The sequence below is a fragment of the Rhyacophila brunnea genome, unplaced genomic scaffold (assembly GCF_057557595.1).
Source record: "Rhyacophila brunnea isolate RB1 unplaced genomic scaffold, BYU_Rbru_1.0 scaffold_3, whole genome shotgun sequence".
NCBI lineage: Eukaryota > Metazoa > Arthropoda > Insecta > Trichoptera > Rhyacophilidae > Rhyacophila > Rhyacophila brunnea.
In genome coordinates this window covers 4,546,004-4,569,289 of record NW_028232965.1, presented here as the reverse complement: position 1 = coordinate 4,569,289, position 23,286 = coordinate 4,546,004, and positions in this window count along the sequence as shown.

Here is a 23,286-nt window from a genome sequence, read left to right as displayed (position 1 = left end):
GAAGTAGTAGATACCTACTTTTATTTAATAAACAAAAACCGATCGCCAATAGTCACTTGATTTTGAAGAATACTGATGAGCAGGTATTAACAGGCCAATAGTTAAAGTTTGTCGTCATAAGTATGTCACCTCGTAGCATAGTGGATAATTCGTGGACTTGGTCGTAAACCCAGGAGATGCAGGGACGATTCCTGCCGGGTGTCTTACTTTTTTCAAAAAGATTTTTTCTATTGGTTTTAATATATTTTCTCAGAAGTGATTTTCAAAATTATGTATGTTCAATAATTAGAATGGTACATTCTTAAATCTTGTGAATTATTCGTTGAATAAAAAAAAAAGATTATTAAAAACTATTTTATTACTTATTACGAAAAAAACCAAAAAAAGCGAATGCCGCATGTTATTATTACCTACGAACTTGGGTTATTACGATCATTAGGTATTTAAATAGTAAAAGTAATCATTACCAATTATCGTGTAAATAAATATAACATTTGAGGTGCGTACTTTTTAACCACTCAGTAATCCGTGGGCCGTGCAGCAATACGCTACGGTCTTAAGTCCCGAACGTCCATGTTTTGTCCCGAATATCCATTATTCTGAGAGAGCGCTAAAAAATTCCCGAATATCCACAACGAGTACTTGTAAATAAAACGCATTTTCTGTGCATTTACTGATTTATACCAGTATATTATTCATGGAATCTATTTTTAGATAATGTTGCAATCATACAGTGTAGAAAGAATGATTGATACATCTACTGATATTTCAATATACGACAATGAAATTTGTTTTTCGTCTCCTGAAAAATTGACATTTGGTCTATTCGGGAAACAAATCCTATAGCGACGATATGATAATCGGTTGACAATAAATTTATACCTAACAGTCGATAGAAAATAAATGCCAGTGGGCTGGATATATTGCTCGGCGACTCGATAACCGCTGAACAAATTAATTCAGTTATACAAAAAAGTTCGGCAGATTCACCTTACCTAACCTAACTAATTATTTTTTTACATGAAAGTCAGTTATCTTTATATAAAATATATTTCATTATGTCATAGATAATTGTGTCAGCATGTTATAAAAATGGCGGCTCTCGTGGTGCAGTGGGTAAGGCGTTCCTGGTCTTCCATTCGAGAGTTCTGGGTTCGATTCCCGGTCATGACAAAAACATTTATGTGGTTTTCTCAAAGCCTGGGTGTTTGTGATTGTTCAAAATTACTAACAACTACCTTATACGAAAAAACAATGGCATGGTTATTATTAATTCTAAAAAAAAGTTATAAAAATGAGTTTAAATTTAGATTAAACCGATTTCATAACAAACTACACTTAGCAGATTCACTTATTCTTACGTATTTTTACGAACACAATGAATCACTATTGTTTATTAATAAAATAATAGGCATATATTATTATGTTAGTATTTACGATGTTTTACTGGGAATGACAACACTAATAGTAGCAACTAAAAAATATTAAGGTTCAATTCTCACGTTTTATCCCTTTGCCCGGTTATATTTGTATTTCCTTTCTGATTGTATCCTTTTGAGATATGATGAGACTGTCAAGTACACTTAGAATTATTTGACGATATTTATTATTGTCATGATTGTGTCAAAAGCAGTGGGAAATAACACGAACAAAGAGAAATTATTTTTATAAATCTTGCCATATTTTTATTGTAGATATTTAAAGTTATATATTTTATTATGTAAATCATAATTTTTGCTTCTTTTTTAGTATATTATCAAACAATCAAATGCGTTTATTTAATTAACCGAAGTAGGTACCTACATTTATTACTAAGAATACAATGTAATTATCCAATTTTTTTTTATATAGATAATCAAAATTTTAATTATTAATTACAGGGAAAGTAATCGATATAGGTAATCAAAACATTTAAAAAAATCTATGTAGATGTTATTAAAAGTAGTTACATACTTATATAGAATATTATCATAATACTTGCCTACATAATCACAAAAGAAGGCATATATGACGTCATTACAGGTACCTACTTGAAGTTTTGAAAAACAACCGATAGGTGTCGTAGCCTCTACCTCTCCACCAATCACACGCTCGCGCTGCACTGCATCCATTTTCGATTGTAAGTTTCCGTTTCCGCTGCATGATAATTCAAGCGCCTTGTCAAAACTTCAAAAAGCACTTCAAAACTATTACGTAAACACGAAACAATTTACAGGAGTCGTCGGGAATATTTATGAGGAATAAACAAATAGGCACATTACTATTCACTTTATATGTAACAGTGGCGAGTCAATAACACATGTTTGAATCACAACAACAGATCGCGCCTCCCTCACGTGCAGCGCCGCGTGACACCTCAGCTGTCAATTCCACGTGTCAGCAACATCAAAACAAAACATACTTTCACCACGTGCCATTCAAATGCACCGTTCTGATTTTTATTCGCGGGCATGCAAATTTCCCACCGCGTGCGGAATTATGCAAATCAATTGAAATTATTACATATTGTTAATGACTGATTAATTGAGTTGAGACCGAGACGCGTGGAAGATACCTCCTCGATGAGTAGTGGTGCAAGAATGGTCTCCATCAGTTGGTCCGATGTGAATTTTATACTATCCACGGTGGCAGAGTGAGTTTCTCCTTCGAAAGCTTCATGCCTCCACCAATTCGTTATGCATACAGCACCAGGGGTTGTTGAATACAGCTCACTTTATACTCACACTTATTTATGAACCGGCAAAAGCACGGAGGCCGCCGCGGTCGCCGATGCCTCTATATACATAATACAATATCGGCTCACGCCCGACGTGTGTAAGTATTTCACGCAGACACCGCCGGCTAAAAAGGGCTTTTTATGTATTCACTTTTGAAGTCTCTACCTCATCTGCAAGTCGTATTATGGACCTAATTAACAAGTTAATATGGCCATTCTATCCGAACGGCGCGCGGTGGCGTCGCAAGGCAGCGAGAGGCGCCGCGTCGTCTTCGCCGAAGCTTTAAGCTCGCCCTATGCAATGCGACAGCAAATCACATTACGAAGCGGCCTCATTTCTTAGAAATCTCTCTAAAAACCACTAACGTATAAAATTTTAATTGTTTGAGACATTATTTAAACGCTTCGTGTTCATTTATTCAACTCTTTGAAATAATGCTGGATCTGAAAAGATCTGGAGCTAAAAACACTAGACTGTACCACAGGAGACTTGACGATAGTCGGTCATAATAATGATCGTTTTAAATGGATAATTTTTCCGGAGACCAGCCTGCCAAGAGTTATACAGCCAAAAATTATGATGAAATTGCTTTTTTACAAGTTTCTAGTAATATTTTTAAGAATGATAAAATACTGCATTTCAGAAAAAATATAGTCATTGTTACAACGATGAAAACTATATGCAATTAAATATTTTATTGTATACCTACCAATAAATGGCAGTAATTATACATAAACCAAATGTTTATTTATTCAATTATTGCAGTAAATCATTGAGACATTATACTTCAGAAATTTAGTCCAGGTGTTATGCATTCATTTAAAAAAATGTATATCGAAGAAATGGTTCACGTTATATATGTTAACTTTTTAATTATAATATGCCTTGGCGGATACGATTTTATTGTTATGTTTTAATTTTTCTCACTTGGGAGTTATTAGGTTTCACAGTTGTATCAGTCTACGAACATCAGAATATAAATTAAAAATGACTTATTTATCTTATTTAATGATATCTTCTTTTGAAACTGTTATCGTTATACATATTTTTTTGAACTATGGTCATATTTAGACAAAAAAAATATGACATAACAGTGATTTGTCGACGTTCCATAATATACCTACACTAAGATTACAAATTACAACGTATGCAATAATTATAAATTTGAAAGGAAGGTATATAACGAAATGAGTAAACTACTAACGACATGCAAAAAGAAAATTAAAATTAATCTAGCATATTTAAATCATTTGCAAAACATTAATAATTTATGAAAATAGATCAATTTTATTCATGTTTTCAAGTAGGTTAACCGCACGATATACAGCATCATATAACATTACATCCGTCCTGCAATGGGGTATCATGAAGACCAAAATTTTACGAGCAATGTTAGTGAAATTGTAAAAATTTACATGTGTAAGTATTATTAATAATATTTTTAATTATTAAATATTAAAAAATATAAAGGCAGCAGCTTCTCTGTGACGTTAATAGAACAGACCATCTATATACAATATTCAGCCGAAGTTCACCAACTTTGCAATGGTAAGGAGGAGAGCCGCTTGTGCTTCATGAATTTTGCTTCAAATTCCCCCCCGCCGCCCCTACCCTTGTCGGTTTTTCCTTCGACCTCCCAGCCGCCGAAGTTAGCCCCCCCCCGAAATCATTCCCCATCATACATAATAACACAAAGTATAATGTGCCCCGGTCGAAATTCATATAAGAATATGATTCTTGTAGCTGAGGCCCGAATAAGTTTAACATCTCATTTCGTCCCACGCGGTGAAAAAAAACACAGTTTAGCCGGAGTTTGAAATAAAAACACACTTCGACGAGCGGTAGGGTGGCGCTGTCATCGAAACTTTGATGGGATTTTTATCGACGGACGATCAAAGACATTTCACCCGGTATGATGTCTCTTCTAGGCATAGGTATTAATATGTAAGTGTATAGGTAAGAAAAACGGGTCAAAAAATGATACACGAAAATTTTGAAAATTCGTTAATTTACGCAACAATTTATCATGTAATATTCTAATATTCATTAAAATGGTTAATATTAATATCTACTATCGACCGAAGTTACTTGATGGAATTTGAATTTAAATTCTAATGGATTTAAGTTTTGTACTATTCCATATGAGTCGTTTTGCGACCCATGTTTCGTCTTTCGCCTTTAGTACCTGAAGATACCGAAAGGCGAAACCCGGGTCGCAAAAACGACTCAAATGGAATAATACAAAACTTAAATCCATTAGAATGTAACAAATAATTTAAATTTAATTAAAACTATCACCATGTAAAATGTATTATTATTTTAGTTTCATTATTTTTTATTGCTGATAATAAATAAAAAAGTATTATATTATAAATTAATCAAAATGAGACACTGTGATTTGTAATACTATAGAGTAGTTTTCTATCATATAAATGAATTTTTTGCACAAATAGAAATGATTTTATTACAATATAATTATATTAATAACCAACCTAGATACTCGTCAGTATATCGTCACTGTTCTGGCAGAAGACACTAATTCGAAAAAATGACATATTGAGTTAGTTTACTAAAATGTTCCTTATTTCAAACTTTACCGTCTGGAAACCTCCTTAACAAATAAACAGTCTTTATTTTAAAGTCATCCTTTTTACGATTACTTAATAAACTCACATGATAGACCATTTCAAATATTTTAACAACTTCAAAGTCATATTACTCAAAACTAGTATTCTCCAGTTAGTGTGTTCTGCCAGAACAGAGACGATATTATTATGAAATGTTTATGTAATATTTTGTCAATGACGTTGAAAAAAAATGACAAAGCGTTTGTATGTACAATTTGGTAGCATTATTCCAACTAAGACAATACACATTTTTGGTTTTAAGCTGAGCATATGTGCATGTATTGTATATAGACTATAAAAACTTTCTAAAACAAGGAATTAAAAATATATTTAGATAGTATTAATTATTTGACCAACCCAATAGATCAAAAAAAATACATATGTGATGTTTCCAGACTCGGGATTCGAACCTCCAACACTGGCTTAAAAAAAATACTACCTACTAATTTTAATATATATTATAGTTGTGTAGTGTATTTTAAAGAAAATATAATAGCTAATAATAATGTCTGTGGGTTTCTAAGATATAAACTTTTCCCCGTAAATTTTTCATTAATCCCGTTACGAAGTACGAAAGCTCCCCACTCTGCCGCAGTGGCGCTTGCTGCGGTTCCGTTAAAGCTCCGGCCTACCCATTTCTGTTCTCTTTAACCGAGATTTTTGTATTATTCAAGAATTACTTATGCATGCAGCAGACAAAAATATTACAAGATATTAATGAAAGAAATGTTAATTTTATACAGTACGCAAGAAAATATTGTGATCGCGCTGAGAGTAAACGGTTATGTTATTGTGAATGAATGAACGCAGAGTTGATTCATTAGTAAATATTTATTTTCAATCCTATTTGTTTTTTATCGATATTATACATCGATAGTATAAAGTATACACCTACCTATATTGTATATCAATTGACAGCTCTGTTATCCTGACCTTCCTCTGCCATTTCATCTAATAGTAAATTGAAATACATTACCAGATACATTCGGAATTTTGGATAATGAAATTTGGTAATGTTGACTGAAATAAGCTAACTAATAAATAAATATGACTGAAATAAGCTAATTGTTATAACGCAATCAGACATGCAGATCTTATTTATTCTGATAGAAATATCCGAAACTTCAAAAAAATTAAAAAAAAAAAAATATACTAGAAGTAATTAATTACCTACTATTATAATAATATTATATTGTAGTAGGTAGCTGTTGTATTTCTATTTTTATTTTTTTGCATACATTTTGATAACATAATATATTTCTTGTTTGATTGCATAATATAAAAATGCATTATTAAGAAGGGTTATATTTTCTGGAGTGATGTCCATTCGTCTTACGAAATGCGAAAAATAAAAAAATACAAACAGTAAAAATTCTCAACAACTACCAACTCGAAAGCAAAAAATACTACTTTTTATAAAAGAAAATGCAATATATATATATATTGACAATTATTAATATCTAAGTTTCCATTTTTCCACAAAAAATGATTTTTTGTCTCTCCTGTAAAAAAAATCTCAATCTTAACACTTTATCTTGAATTGCGCAAATTTTCCAAGAGAGACAAAAAACCATTTATTTGTAGAAAATGGGTTTTTGTCTCTCCTATACAAACTTGCGCAATCTTAATACTTATTTTGAATTGCGCAAATTTTACAGGAGAGACATAAAACCATTTTTTGTGGTAAAATGGAAACTAACATATTAATAATTGTCAAAATATATATTTTTTTTATTGCACTTTCTTTTATAAAAGTAGTATTTTTTACTTTCGAGTTGGTATTTGTTGAGAATTATTACTGTTTGTAATTTTCGGCATTTCGGCCATTCAAGATTTCAGCATTCGGGATTTCGGCATTCGCGATTTCGGCCTTCGGGATTTCGACCCAAATCCGTAAAGATAGTATTCAAATAAGCTAGTTTTTTTTAAAATCCCAGACACCATCATTGATAAACGATTAGGTATATAAGGAATTCTTATTTACCTATCCAAACTCAAATAAAAACAAAAACAAAAACGGGTAGTCATACAATGTCTGAATAATTATTTCAAACAATACATTAGGTAAGAAACATTAAATAATAACGCGTCCACTGAAGAAAAAGCGTTTTACGGGAGAATGATTGTGTGGAAAAACACGCGTTTAAATATTTCAAACTGCGGAAAATATTCCATAAGAGCTTTGCTGTTTGTTATTAAAACTTTTATTGCACTTCAATGCATTTATACTCGATGTATTTTCTTTTAAGTGTCATTCACTGTGCTTTTAAAATAATACAATGATTTTAGACAATAAGCAATTACTTTTTATGCGTAATTTTTATTAATTGCTTCTTTATTAAATTTTTGTAATCTTATAATATATAAGTAAAAACTAAACTATATTTTAAGAGTCCCCAAACAAATAGATTCATATAAAACATTTTTCTATAAATTCCATGTGATTTAAATGAAATTAACTTATATTACCTAAAATAATTATATAATATGATTATGAGGCTTATTATTATCGATTGTAATATAATATATACACTAAGAACATACTTATAAGCATTTATTATTCTACATCTGTATTAATTTACATAAGCTTTTAATGTTTATTCGATAATTAGTTAAAGCTTTACTTACTAATAATAATATTAGTAGTATAAGTATCTACTACCTGTCTAATATATTTTGAAGCGAAACTTATTTTCTTCTATTTTTTTCGTGAACATTATAATCAAACATTATAAATGCTCAGGTTACAAAGATAGTACTTATTTAAATTGAAAAAAAAGGAAATATGACTGAAAATTTTTTAGTTATTTGTTGAAATTGACAAACTTTAGACATTGACGTATCAAGAGATTTTGAAAAATATAGTAGGCAGCAGTGAATATTTTTATTTTATTATGGAAAATAATATGTTACCTTGAGAGAGGTTTGAGTTAATGAATGAAGGCTATAATTAATAGACCTTCGAAGACTGGAGGTTGTATTATCAAACTTTTACGAGATATGGTTTCTATTCATTCGCCTACCCTATTGAGTACTTGATTAAACGCTCATTAAAAAAACTACATACAGTGTTTGATAAGTGCTAGATTTGAACGCGAACTTAAAAAAAGTTTATGACTATAACAGCTTCACGAATATATCTAATGTAGACTTCTAATTGCAATTTTATCGCGTGATATTAAATTTCGTTGAAATGGAAAAATAGGCAAACCGGAATAGATTTTTAATTAAGTAGGTACATATTTTTTTATTCAATGAATAATTCACAAGATTTAAGAATGTAACATTCTAATTATTGAACGTACATAATTTTGAAAAAACTTTTGTGGGTGCGATATCCGAGAGATGCATGTTCGATTCCTGCGGGATGTCTTACTTTTTTCAAAAAGATTTTTTTATTGGTTATAATAAATATTATTTATAGTTTTCAAAATTATGTATCGTAAATGATTTTGTTTTCAATGATATCACTAATATAGTTGAAGTATAACGATGTTTATCATCATTTAATTTTTTAAATATCACAGTTGAGAATACTAGATATTTTTTTTCCATTATGGTAACCCATTTTGGCAATAAGACTTTTATTTGGTAAAGGAGATATAACTGGTAAAATAAAATGAAATTGTGTGGTATGCCAGCAGTCACCGAACGCCACATGTGGTATGACTGGGCTGACTGTTGACACCGGGTAAATATCCGGATATAGCTTGATACACGAAATGAAGGCTTCACATATGAAATTTATGCACATACGTTCAAGCCTCCTGCCGATATCATATAACTAAATGTATTATCGTGTGATATATTATATGTTCCACAATTGCGGCAAGGCTTTCAAATTTCTTAAAATTTCCACTCTTCGTGAAAATAATGCAACATACTAATAATTATTGTGATGAAAAAATGTATCATATTAATTTGATGCAAAGTAGGCCCGTGAGCAATCGGTGACCTTTTGGACACCACAATATATTAAGCTGGTAAATTGGATGGTGTTATGAATTTATACAAGATTGAAGTTATGATTCACATTTATGAAGAAAATTATTAATTTAATCAAAAAAAAAATGTGTCTACCCACCTCGTTCGGTAGACTGTATTAATTTTGTGTTTGAAAATATTAGATAACTTTGAAACCATAAATGCATTAAATAAATACAATAAAATATCTCCACAATTTTTTCATTTAATGGAACATTATTTAATTGTCACCAATTAGATTAAGCACAATTTTTCGTTGTTATTTTAAATAATAATTATAGCCTAGATTTATGTTAATCAAGTAAAGTTTAAACTTCATTTTCCCAACAATGACCAAATCAGAGTTATCGAGTTGTAGTATTGAGGTGACGATTTATGTTATTAATTATATGAGGATTTGTATTGTAATTAATTCATTGATTTGGCAGAAAAATATTGAACAAAATTTGTCTTCATTTCATTCAAGCTTTTTAATTTGAGAATCTACAAGTTCTCACATATCATGATGCCCTGATACTGATATTTCATTATTTCACGTTATAGTTCTTAAGTCGATTTTACATTACTGCAGCTAAACAGGTTGTACATTTATAAAATTTTATATTAGTTTTGAGAAATTTAGACTAGTGCGTAATCGTATTATATAGGTTATACCTATATAATATGATATACCATACATATATATATACCTAAAAAAAATCGCATATATTTAAAAAATATAGCTTAAGAAACAACCGTTTTAACAACTAGGCTGCTGTACTAATGTCTAACCGTCTAAACTCTAACTCATACTCAAAGTAAATATAAACAATACCTAAGTTTAAAAAAAATGTGATAAATTTTTGAACTTTAATAAAGTCATCATTAAAAACAAACAAAACTAAGTTCTATGTATCTCCGGACTGGTAAAAAAAGCACGCGTTGGTTGAAATTGTACCATAGATAATAAACAACGTATGTATGATTTCAAATAGGTAGCTGGGTACTAAGTATATTGTTATTTTTATTTTGTATTTTTAGAGACAGAATACCTATATAGGTTTAAATAATACTACCATAATTTTTATGGCAAAAATACTCATATTTCAGCAGGTTCCACGCCTAGGTAGGTACTTGCCACATGGTCGATAAGGCAGTTTTTACGTGAAAGATTTTTCGGACATTCTTTTATTTACCAAAGAACATTTGGCTCACTTTAAAAATCTGTCAAAAGAATAAGAAGATATCTTCAAAGAACATAAATTCTATCTCTAAAGAATACCTTTAAACATACAAACACAGATATACTCTTACAGAATATCCCCGCACACACCCTCGCAGGGCAAAAGCAAATACTGGGGATATTTTTCAAAGCTTTCACATGGCGTCCCGTTTTTATCCTACTTGACTCTTAATGTGCTGAATTCATACATGAACAATTCTCTCCTCCCCCAGCTTTGCAGACGCTTCTCTGCAGAATCCCTCCCATCTTCCGCCCCTCGATGGAGCGTCTTCGTCTTCGTCCCCCCTCCCTTTCCTCTTCTTATCTCTTAGCCGTGTTACTTTTTTGTAGAAGACCGCTGTTCTGCCAGCAACCGCCCGTGGAAGTGACACATTCAATAATATATAGTGAATTTATTGTAAATAGACCCTTCGGAAAATCCCAGTTTTTTTAACACTCCAGTTAAACTTACCTATTGCTTCAATAACCTACTAGAAAAATCGTATTCGTTAAATTAATAACTTTCCTAAAATAAATAAACAATATAATATAATTCTTAATATTTTGTTTTAAATTATAAAATAAGTTTTCACAAAAAAATAATAATAATTACAAGATAAAAATAACTTTTTATATACCACGTTTTTAAATTTTCTGTTGAATCATATAAACTTGACAATTATATGTATTAATAATTTAGGACAAATAATAAGGCAATTGTCAACAAATCATTTTTTTGCTATTTTGCTACAAACAAACAAATATAGAATACTGAAATGTCATTTTGATTTCCATAGTAACGCATGTATATATTAATAATTTAGTTGCTAGGACCACCCCCTTAGCAACCAATAATAGTGGATTGGATTACGGATTTCTTCCGAAATAACTTTTCGTACAAAACAGAATTAACTGAAAATGAATTCAATTCTACTTAAATATGGCTAAAAGTATTAAAAAAATGCATTGGCATCGTGTTCTGATATATTCTAAAAGTTTCAAATGTCTAGCTAGTCGGGAAGCTAGTTAAAAATAGATTGCATGATTTGTACCGGATAAACAGCCACCGGACAAATAAGAATACGAGCTAAGAAAAACGTGGTAAAATTAATTATAATATCAAAATGACCAGTTACTTTTATATAAATGCTTATCTAAAATGTTCTTAATATTAATATATTATGTTAATTAGCATTCTCAATATGGAAGCTAAACAGTATAAAGTATACATAAAATAATTATTTTTTAGATATTTACTAACAGAAAAATATAAATTATATAATTTTGTAGTAGGTACCTACTCGTATGGTAGGTACTTGGTAATATAGTCAACACACAAAAACAATTTTATCTATACAGCGAAATCAAATACTTATTGAACCTAATTATATTCTATTTCTGTTTCCATGTCAACAAAGTTTATATTTTTAATAAAAATTGAGTTCAAATAAAATTAATAAAAGGTATTGTAGAAGAGTGACTTTTGAAAGATTTAAATCTCAGATTATTGAATTTGATGTCCATATAGAAAATGTTTAGAAAATTATAAAACTATTTTGATAACAAAAAGCTAATTGCAACCAATATATTTATTAAAACTATTCTTAAAGATATTTTTCTAGAATTTAGTTAGATGTATCATTATGATTTTTAACTAACTAAAACATCTGGTGATAGACCCCCTTCCATTTTAAAGGCATACAGACTTCAGGAGTGATACAGCGCTGACATTAGAATTATAGAATTTTTCTTGTACTTTGTTTCGTGATTGTAATAGTAAACAACACAAATTGAACTAGGTTAAACTAGATTTGGATAATTATCCAAAAACAAATTTTATTATAAATGTTAATTGTTATGAAAACTTTTTCTTCGTGAAATTGTTTAATGGTATAGTAAAGTTCAGTATTGACACAGTTAACGAATTACGTCTCCAGAAAATGTATGTAAAATTTATTCAACAAAATTCATTTGTGATGCAATATGTAAGTGTTGCATTCGAAATGCGTTCACCGCCTTACCTCAAGAAAACAATAAAAAAATCTACACGGAGAGGAATAAAAAGGAGCCATCCAACATTTTTCGGTTCATTTCAAATTCAAAGTGTTTTTGCCAAAGAAGAACAAAGGAGATATATTCGGCAATGGCAAAGCTCTCGCTTCCCTCGCATTTGTGGAAATAGGAGAATTATTTGCAGGCAACATAACAAAATGATATCAGGGGAAAGATGCTTATTATTTTATTAAGGTAACACTCTGGGATAATTTCGCCATTTATATCGGAAAGAGAGTGACGCGAGCAAGACCTGCTGCCGCTATCTGGCGACGCCAAGTGCTACTTTATTTCCTCTATGTATTATTTTTCCGCAAGTGAAGATAATGGCTCGGTTGTTTCATATATTTTTATTTGATTTATGGAAAAATTATACTCTTTATTCTTTATTTACCACGCAACGTAATGGAGTTCATTTAAAATAGATACAATTTTATTATTTCTTTGTTTACAATTAAGAGAAAAACTACAATCCCGAGTGTAAATCATTAGAATTGTAAAAAATAATTGTAAAAATATAACTTTACTCAATCACGAAAATACGTCAGTTTATCTATAAAGGCGTGATAAAAAAAACTTGAAAGATAATTATTGACAATTGGACCTTGTGTAAAATTGTTCGAGTACAATATGGACGAATAAATATATAACTATTGCAGACGTTAGAAGAGCATTGAAGACGAACGTCATTTTCATATACCGGTATTAAGCAGAGTGGTCATTTTATATCAGTGATTAAACACGTTGAATTAAGCTTTATGTTGAAATAATACTATCGCTTTCTCACAAACGTGGGACTTCTTAGTTTTAGCCAATCTAATATTTGACTCACCATTGAGTAAATTCTTGGTAGTGAACATTCAATATTTTTAATGTTGATTATTTTTACCTTTTATAACATTTACAGTAACTCTGCCTATTCAAGACTTTCTAAGTTTAGTATTAAATTTATTAAACTATAAAATTATTAGAACTTTGTACAAATACCTATATACCTGCGTGTTTGCACTGAATTGTTATATTATGTACAAAGAAAAAACATATTATTATATAGAAATTTGATTCATCTATATTAAAAATGATACATTGAACACATTATCACTGATTTTTAATTTAATGAAAAATTAATATCAAAACAGTATTGCAATTTTATCACAAGCTTCACAGTGTAAATGCGCTTTCATTTCGTTTTATGTTCTTACAGAAAATAAACTTTTCCAGGCTTTTACTTTGTAGACAGTGCCTGTTTCATTTACTAAAGTAAGAACACAAAAGCTCTTGATAAGTAAGAACTACCGTACATATATTTACCTTTACATTTATGTTTTAGTCAACACAATGTAGTATCATATACCTTAATGATACTATTTGACTATACTTTAACATAGTTAAACATTACAAAAATGATGTTGATTTTGAATGCAGTCACAATCATTTATAGTGAGTGAGAAACACGAAAAATTGACCGCCTCAAATATTTTTTAATTGTTTAGGGTTAAAAATTCTATTTTTATATCAATAGTACAACCAATGACAAGCACAGATCAGCTTTAAATTACCTAGCTGGATTAGCAACCTCATCAAGCTTGGTGGACGTGTGTGGCACCAAAACACTGGAGGATTCTTCGAGAGATTTTCACTCAGCAGTGGATCAACTCCAGTTGTTGATAATGATTACAACTTTACTGATAAGTATGATATGAAAACATCATAAATACATATTTTAGTAGGTATTTAATAAATGCATATTTGTATTATTATGTAAACTAGCAAATATGGAAATACGAGTATAAACCACATTAGACTTACTTAAAATATTCATCGCAGCATAGGTTGGTAGTATTATTAATTATTTTTACTATTAATTCCTGGTGAAACGATATGTTATAAAAACATATACAACTTTTAAAATGTTATATTTATGTACATATTCCAAAAAATATAAAAATACCTCTACTAAATACCGGTTTCGCCGTGACGGACATTTGATAACCAATTGATAACGTCCATAAGGACCAAGCCAGTAGGTATTAGGTCTATACTTGTTATGTAAAATACCTAACTACAAATGAATAAGTTGTTTCTTATTTTTAACATACCTCAGTTAGTAGATCCCAACGTAAAGCCAATAAAAATATACATTTGTAATAAATATACATATATTAAGTTATTGAGTAACTTCATTTTATACCAGTACCTATTTACAATTTTATAATATTTATTATAGGTTTGCAGTAATAGTTGTGTGTCATCAAAGCTTTGTCGTATGAGAATTTCAGTAGCGTAAACATTTATCCTTATATTATCATTATATATACAACAACAAATAAATTTCAAGTTTATAATACATTCTAGTCTTCAAAATTATTGAGATGGCTAGGCTACATCGTTTGCTGGACACAGTGGCGCACCCAGGGGGGGGGGCAGGGTGCCTTGGCCCCCCCCAAAATATGAAAATCATCAGAATGATTTTACACATTGAAATCGAAAGCACATAAACTATACCTTGGGCTTAGACAAACAACACTGCAAAAAATGATTTGTAATTCTCCAGCACCTTTTTTAGTAAAATTTCTTAGATTTTAATTTCTAACACAAAAATTTCGAAACACTAATGTCAGGTTTTTTTAGAAACCCGTTCCCTTATGAAATTCTTGGTGTCCACCCGAATTCCGGAGTGGTATAGGTCATGGCTGGGGAGGGTTGACAGGGCTCTAACCTGGGGGCCCGGGCTATGGGGGGCCTGGCGTGTTGGGTTGACCAGGTAAGTGAGATAAACACACATCATAAATTAGCTTGAATAGTAAAAAAAGTCGCCTGCGACGCTATTATACTTCATGACTATGAATATTTTAATTTATATAATTGTCAAATATATTTTCTGATTATTATGTATCGATACTCGACAGCTCCATTATTAAAGTAGATGTATTGAAAATCGCCAATAATTCACTGTATAAGTACCCTCAATTTGAACTAAAACACAATTTGAAAAACGTTATTGTAGTATTTCACACTGCCTTTAATCTAAGCAGTGGATAAGGGGCCCGTCAAATACCCTAGCCCAGTGGTCGGCAAACGCATTAATCAATAGAGCCAAATATTAACAGTACAACGATTGACATTTCTTTTTAGAGCCAAATTTCTTAAACTTAAATTATATATGTAGGTAGTAAGTAGGTACACTGCTAATTTACTTAATAAACTTTAGTTACAGTTTAAAGTCCTAATTAAATTATAGGTAGGTACACTGAATAAAACTGAATATTATACGTAATAATTATCTTATTTATTAATAAAAATTAAGTTGTAAGTCAGGTATCCATAAAATTGAATCATGACAATGACTGACAAACTCAATGTGAATAATGGCCTTGCATCTCCTTGTAAAGTTTGGGTAAGTCAGGTTCGTATGTTGTTGATTTAATTTTAAGCACGATTCTAGGTTTTCTCATCAATAAATCGATTTCTTAATTTACTTTTTACTAACCACAAAACTTGCAATATTAACATTGTTGACAGATTTTATTCAGTACCTAATTAAAAACAGAACTTTATTTTTATTGACTCTTCTCCTCAGCTGCTTTCTTCCTTGCATCATCGACAGAATATTTAGCGCAAAATTACGAGTTTTTAGTTGTATATTTCTAAATTTCAATGCGCCAATTTTTCCCGACACATAAATACAGGTCGGTAAGCCATTTAAGTTTTGATAGATTATGATAGATATTATGATAGATATTGTATTAATGCTTGTTGCACCAGGCGTAGCCATAACCCGGTTCAGCGCATACCCCCACCAAACTCTTCCCGTACCCCAAGGGGTACGCGTACCACACTTTGGGAAACACTGCTCTAGACCAAGCGGGTAGCACAGCCAATATTATTTAAGTAATCTTTTAGCATACTAGGTACACATGTCCAGCATGGTCGCTGTTCACTTCCAATCCGCCAGTCGCTGATGACACGCTCAACGGTTACCGCCACTATCCCTCCAATTTAATAAAAACCAGGAGAAACTGTACAAATATATCGCCGTGTATTGTGAAAATATGTAAAAATATTTATATGAAGAAGAAAAAGAGCCTATGGGACTAATTTACATTCTCCTCCTTGGGCCCCCCCCAATAATAAATCCTGGGTGCGCCACTGGCTGGATAAATCACTTTATCAAGTGGTATTCAGAAGAAATTGAAATACCTAAATGGCGACAAACAGCTCGCTGGCAGCTAGATCATTGTAGAAGTTAGCATAAGTATTTAATTTACATCTCATCAAGAACAGAGTGGAGACAGTAGGAGAGATGTAGATGATGGTGATGGTATTAAAAAATACATTGTTAGCTCATTATTTCAGTATTGGTCAGCACTATTGCTTGTAGGTTAAAATTTGTGTTGTCTTATTTTCTTCTTCTTCTTGCTATCTTGGTATCTGGTATAACTTTCGAAATAAAAACACAAACATTTTTTCTTTGAGGTCATAACTACATTTGTTTAAATTTTGTGAATGAGGACATTATATTCAGTTTTTGGTTACTTAACTCAAAATATTTATTTATGATCCAGAAAATATGTCTTTGTGTATGAAAATATGTCTTGCAGTTCAGACATTACATGGTAACACCTGATTTTTGAATTCAATGGTAAGATCGAGCAAAATTACCCATATCTTTACAACAAATAAATTTAAGCTATTGTGTCGACTTTTACTACAACAATTATTAACAATCTCATCTCAGACAGTTTTAAGTGTAATTGAAATCTTTAGTTTGTCTTTTAAATTACTTTGTATATGCACTATAATTATGCGTGTCTATTGCTCTCCGACCTGGTGTGCCTCTTTGTGTCATGCACACCAATGTAATTGCGGTAGAGCAGATGACCGTAAGGGTCAATATGGATTGAGCTGCCAGTAGCATGCCAGGAAATATAGTCGCCATACCTGCCATCAATGGTGTGATCTATCGATCTTTGGTTTCGTTTAGTTTCATCAAGGGATGAGTATATTGGTGTTTGTCAACAAGATGGCAAGCAGCTTGGTAATATCATTATGATTCTATGGAGGGAAGTTAAATGTATGGTTTGGGATGCTACTGTGGTGGATACACTCCCGGCATCTCACCTGAATAGATCGGTTGAATCGTCAGGTTCAGCATCTCTTTTAGCTGATTCTAATAAAGTCATAAAGAACGATTGTCACCAAATTATCTCGTCTTTCCCTTGGGTTTAGAGACATTTGGGCCTTGGAGACACTCTGATCTGAACACGAATAACGATTTGAGGTAGCGAATAAGCAAATAAATCCAAAGACGTATTGCAGTCGCTCTTTTGGGTACTCTTAGGGTATCCAGAGTACTGGAGTGAATATTTTATATATTAGGAGAAACCTATAATATAAATATTAACTTCTTTTTTATTGTTATTTTGTTTTGCTATTTTAATATTATTATTGTTTATCTATTTATTTATTCACCATGTGATATCTCGGTATAAAATTATATTATTATCTTTGTTAATAAAACAAATACTTCGTCAAAATAATATCATACTAAAACTAGCAACCATCCCAAAACCCATTTGGAAAACGCTACTATAATTCGTTAGGCTTATTTTTATTTATATTTTTGAAAAATTAATTAAAATGTAAACTTCAATATAATGTAGATTTAAACTTGTTTTCATACAACAGATAGGCAGTAAGCACATACATACAAATGTCATCTTTAGTAAATAATTGAATTATAATTGGCTATTTTGAATATTTAAAAGTTTGTGAAAAATAATATATTATTATATATTATTTGATATGCGCACTTTGTTAGGTCATTCTGTTATATACCTACAGATATACCTAGTGCTAGTTCATTTTGTATGCATATGTATCAGCGTGTAGGGTAAATGTGCTAGTTTCAAAATAAATGGATGAAAAACTAGCGCCACTGCGAGAAAATCAACAAGGGCGGTGGTAAAATAGCAATCCCGATCAGAAGCCAGTCGAAGGGAAGAGAAGAGCCGCAGAGGAAACTGCTAAGCCAAAACTAATGTTTCATTCATTTTTGTTATATTACATTGCCAGAGCAGGGCCGAATCGGTTGTGACGGTTTGAAAATTTTAAATAAAATTTGTATTGCAAATTAAAAATCGACATATTTCTATAATAGGGTAGATTCTTCAGATAATTCAGTGCTGGCGATTAAATTAGTATAATTAGTAATATGAAAATTATAAAAAAAAAAATACTTTGGAGAGATATGTGGAACGTGATTCTAACACGTATATATGCTTTTATTTTGTTAACTGTCAATTCATGGTGGAACTGCATTGTATTGTTGTTTTTATTTAATAAAAACAACAATACGTATATATGCTTTGTGTGAAAAGTTATAAGCATTTTATTCCTAAATATTAGATTTTTAACCTTTATCCCGTGGAAAAGCTGTATATAATGTACATACTTTAACTCATTAATATTCTAAAATATTAGTTAATATAATGGCATTTAATTTTATTCTTTGAATAATAATATTGGATCATTTTAAATCAAGATTTTATCTAAAGAAGACAAAAAATACTTATAGGTATAGAGATTATGGATAGTCGCATATTTAACTTTGATATCAATTGTATTTTTTTTTCTATAATAAAGAATCTTACATTCATAAAACCTTATGTATATTCAGCATTGATAAAAAAATATATAATTTAATTAGTCATAAGTACAAGAGAACTGATAACCAAATTTGATCAGCATCAGACATCTGTTTCGATTACATTAGTAATGTCATTTACTTTAAATGATCATAAAGCAGATTATCTCTTAGTTGTAAAGTGAAAGACGTGTCCCTCTCGGTCCAACGTTTTTTTCTAATACGTATGTTTCTGAGGTTTTCAATGTGTTTTTACTTTAACTTCTTCATCGTTAAATTTGTATTCTTTCTTCTCAATTTATATAAGTACATTTAAAACTTAATGTAGATAAGTATCTAGGTACTTAAATATTTTTTTATACTGTAATACATACCATGCAACTTTTGATGGTTAAAGATTATACCTATACTAATATTGAGAATAAAGTAATCTAATCGACTAGAAGTAATAATTATTGAAAGAAATTCAATTGAAAATTCTTATTGATTCAAGTTTTCTACTATTCCATAAGAATCAGTTTTAATGATCCGACTCTCTAAATATACATAGGTACCTAATACTTAGTAATAATGAAAGGCTAAATTCAATTCCAATGGAAGAGTAGGTACATATTTTCTTTAATTATTGTATGAATTGGTTGTTCGAATTTCAAAATAGTTACGGTGAAAAAAATAATCTGTAAAAATTCTTATATTTCAATCTAATTATTTATTATCTAAACGTCACTTTGTTGATTTTTTAAAACTTTCACTTAGGTGTATAGGTAGATAAAAATCCAAAAGTTATTTAGATTGAATTGAATATTATTTTTTTAACAAATTGGCGTTTTTGGGTATAATTTATTTTAAAAATCGACAGTAACTACTTACTAAAACAAATGTAGTCAAAATATTAATAATATCAATCAGAATTATCCATTATTAATACTTTGGACGCTGAAGACGCACATGCGCGTAATGACCAGGCGGCCGATCGATGTAATTAACGTGCATTTTAAAGGTGCTAATTAAAAAATCATTATCTACTCAGCAGCGAATGCGTTAAGGTAGATAGGTACACACTTATTATGATTTTTAATACCGGAGTCGGCAACAGCCGGTTATTTCTGCTACTTTACTATTATAAAATTATTAAAACTAAATTGTAAAACGGTGAACACCAAAATAATAACCCTTTTTTTAAAACATAAGTACAACTTTTTGAACTTCTTCACAGATTGTTTTATTAAATCATAGTCGTTTTCGATGATTAAGGCATCTTCAACTGACAATAGCAATCTCCATTTAAAATTTAAATCTGTGGAGAAAATACAATGAATGTTATTATTCAAACCTAATGGTCTTAGTTTTATTACTTTTTGTGTGTTAACATAATATATTATACCTATATGATTACTTTTTTATTGCGTAATATCGTAATCAAAAATATGGAGTTAGAATAATATTCTCAACGTTATAAATAAAAATGTAGTTTTTCACGATCAATTGAAAAATAATATTTAATTAATTTAATTTCAGCGTGTCGTAGGATAGCAAGATAAATAAAAGTAAGAAAACAAGATTTTTTACTGGTAATCCTAAATCGTACCTGGATCCGATACTGTGGAGTAAAAAGGACAAAGCGGAGGAATAACTTTGGGCAGGAAGAAGGCTGCGGCTCCAATGAGATACGGTGACCCCGCCAAATCAGGCTGGCTGCGGTCCCAGGTTTCAGATTCCTGCTCTATATTAGTGGCGTGCATTCATTTTATCGAAATGGTAAATTAATATCCACTTATAAAATAACATGTTTAATCCTTTGTAACTTTATTTTTTAATATTCTTTTTTTCTTTATATCACCATATTAACAAGGTCTCATCGATATTGCATTTTGATTGTAAATAATAAAATTACATAAAATGACTTGGGTGGGTACTATTTTACAATTTTTACAAATAATGTACCATAAAACAATATCGTATATATTATTATATATTAATTACATAACCCATTTTGTATTATACAAGATGATATCTACGCAAACGTGTCTTGTCTTGTCTTGTCAAACGAAACTACTTTAGTCCGATATTCCTGTATTACTTATTGCTTTTCAAATTACATCTTTTTCAAATTAAATATCATAATTTTAGATACGTCTAATGAACGTGGAAAAAGCTCGTTAAACTGCAGATAGGTATTTTTATTCATTACAGTGTTGAAACTTGGACTTTTCAAAATCCGACAGGAAAAAATTTCACGCCTTTGAGATGTACCGGCAGAGTCGGTATACTCCGCATTCCATGGAAGGCCAGACGTACAACATATCTCTATACTGGAAGAGCTTGGCATCGAATAATATCTCTCGTTCAACTGCAAGAAACGCGTTCTCCAATTCTTCAGTCACTTGGTAAGAAGAGATTTGAGCTATTTGGAGAGAATAGTGATCACTAGTACCAACGAAGGAATGATTGTGATGTGAACGTATGCCTTCTAAATGTAGTGACACCATCAGGAAAGTAACTGATTTAACAATGAGTAAAGCAACAAGATCAGCGCAGGATTGCCTAGAATCTAGGCGATCTAGATGAAATACTATTGATAGCAACGCATGCAATTCAGTGATTACCATCCTCAGTAATGAGGCAAAGGATATGAAGTTAAACGGGGTGAAATTTCAGGGATGAATCAAATAAAATGTGTTGTGGTCTAAAAAAGTGATTGAGATAAAAATTAATACCTTACCATTATTTTATTTAAAAAATATATATATTTACCTACCTTCGCACAGTACTGCCAAGATTCATATTAAACTGTAAAAATAATTAGAATATTGTAAAAAAAATCAATCCATTCTCTAGCAAAATTTTGTTTCTTGATTACCAAGTTTTACTAAGTCGTTTGATGATTCTTAATATGAATTTAGAAATCATTACAAACTCATACTTAATATTGAAAACCATGACAGAAATTTTTATAAAATATGTGAGGTTCGATGTGAATCGTCGACGTGTAGTAGGTCATGGTGTTGAGGATGATGATGAGGTCGTCATAAGGAGAAATGAGAAGTCCAGATTTCGTGGTTGCTCCGATGGATGGAGAAGCGAGTTTTATTTGCGGCGTAACGGTTTGTACAATAGTATAAATAAACTGACAGTACATAGTAACGGACCGGAAACGTATATTTGAGTGACATTTCCGATGAATTATTATTCGCTATTTATACCATCAAATTAATATTCTTTTTATTGAAATAATCGAGTCAGCTGCTATTTATTATCTGACGTTTTCGTCAATTGATGACTGACTAAGTGAAAAACGGATATGCGGAATTTATTATTACGGTCAGCTCGTTACCGAGTATGCTATAATTTGACACTATGGAAAATAAATATTTAATTTGTAATTCTATATCTCTATAAATATAATAGTACAAAAATAATATTATTTTTATAAAATCTCTTCGGAAAATCGAATTCCCACGTCAATGTTTTTCATTTTACGAAAGCCTTCATGATGGGAAGCGAGCTTTTATTGGCAAATGGTCTCTCTGTCATCACTCAACTTGATGGCGTCGGTTTGCGGCTGTGGTGTGGTCGTTAAACTTTCCTTCAAATGCTTCAGGTTTAGCAAGTGTCGGAAAAGCGTATATTGTCAGGTATTTTTACTGATTAAAAAGCTGCCTTTCCACGTAAGTTGTGTCAGTTGGTCTATGACTAGAACATTAACCCGACAATAAACTATATTTTAGTATAGAGACCTGACAATTACGTCTGTTTGTACCTAAGACTGTCACATTTTAATGTGACCATGTTGATAAATCAGTCCATCAATAGTTATATCAACAAATTAAGGTGACGTAACAAATACGAATGTATAGGCTTATAATGTAATGTAATTATATTATCATATCGGCACCTCAATACTACAACTACTAGATAACTGGATTTTCACTATTTTTGAAATAGCTATTGAATATGATTATACATTTCCTTCTCTACAAAATGATAAAACTAGATAAGTCAGAAGTTAATGAGAACTGTATTAATAATTTTGTGTTTGAAAATATTAGATAACTTTAA